Below are 1,412 nucleotides of genomic sequence, written 5' to 3' on the forward strand. Positions count from 1 at the left end.
TCCCCTGGACCCCTGCCAACAGTACCCAGGAGAGAGAGGCAGCCCCGCGGGTGTGGAGAGCCCCTGGAGCGGCTGCCTCTGTGGGGAGCGGCGGGGAGGAGGGGGGTGGGGGTGGTAGTGGAGTGGTGGTGGTGGTGTTGATGGTATTACCAACCAGCATCACCAGCACCAGCACCAGCAGCAGCAGCAGCAGCAGGGGCAGGGACAGGAACAGCAGGAGGACTACCACTGCTCAGAGCACCGCCACTCCGTCCCGGCTCTGTACTACGAGGGCTCCCACCAGGGCTCGCCGCCAGGCTTTTCTTGTGTCTCAAATGCCATCATATTCCCTAAACAGTACACTACTTTTGACCAGAGCCCTTTGTGACGCAGACGTTGGGTCTTCAGTCAGCCACAGCACAGGACTAGCCAACCAGGCGGGCAGGGTAATGTACTGTGATACAGGCCAGACGTAACCTCCTSTGAAGATAAGGAATTGACACAGCAGTGTAAAACAGTAGCCCCGCCCCTGGAGCAGAGACATSCCGCTAGGAGCTACAGGGAGGAGTATCAGGTATCTGGCCCTACATGTTGATCTATGATCAGACATTTAACCTGGACCCTGTGAATGGGAATCAGATTGTGAACAGCTGTATTGTTGTTATTGGTGTCTTGGGTAGGGGTCGCTGTGACTTACTAGGTTCTGTAGACAGATCAAGAGAGAGATGGAGAGACCGTAAAACACAGAGATAAAAAAGAGAGTAAATAAAGAGAGGGGAGAGAGATACATTCTGCGTATTGTGCATATTCATGTCAGCAGATGAATGTGGGTCAACAGAGCTAAAATAGTGACKATGTGCATCGTTTGATGTGAGCTCTTTGTGTGCTGCTGGCAATCCTTTTGTCTAGATGAATGTGGCTTAAAAGGTCCATTCCACGTTTAATAATGTGATCTGAAATGGATCGTGGTCTTTAACTGGCGACCCACTTCACACAGGTTTACCCACACAGTTCCACTGTACAGCAGTTCTAGCTCAAGAGAATAATACCCCTCTTATTTCATAACAACTGAAGGAGGGGCGGAGTAAGGAGGTACACCTTTAATTAACACCAACACCTCTTTCTGGATATTAACACCATGAACGTCCACTTTAATTAGACACACTAATTAGCAATTAAACAAGACTGTGTCATGGGGAGGTTGTGTATGTGTGTGTGCGTGCGTGCGCGTGTGTGTGTGTTGTGTAGGGTCGGTCAATATGCAGCGGTGGGTTGTGTGTAGAGTGTTTAAGCTAATTGAATTAGATCTGCCTGCCTGGCTCGAGAGTTGATTAGGAGTCTGTGGGATTGGAATATTGACAGGCAACTGTGGAGAAATGCATAAACAAGGAGGAGAACAGCTCATATCCACCTCAACACACACACACACACAC

General features: G+C 49.9%; 1 pseudogene; it reads left to right on the top strand.

Annotated features, from left to right (window-relative positions):
- Positions 1-367, top strand: part of LOC112076604 (protein phosphatase 1 regulatory subunit 29-like) — a 4,561-nt pseudogene extending 4,194 nt beyond the window's left edge.
- Positions 368-1,412: the final 1,045 nt, after the last annotated feature.

Source organism: Salvelinus sp. IW2-2015, unplaced genomic scaffold (assembly GCF_002910315.2).
Source record: "Salvelinus sp. IW2-2015 unplaced genomic scaffold, ASM291031v2 Un_scaffold3871, whole genome shotgun sequence".
Lineage (NCBI taxonomy): Eukaryota > Metazoa > Chordata > Actinopteri > Salmoniformes > Salmonidae > Salvelinus > Salvelinus sp. IW2-2015.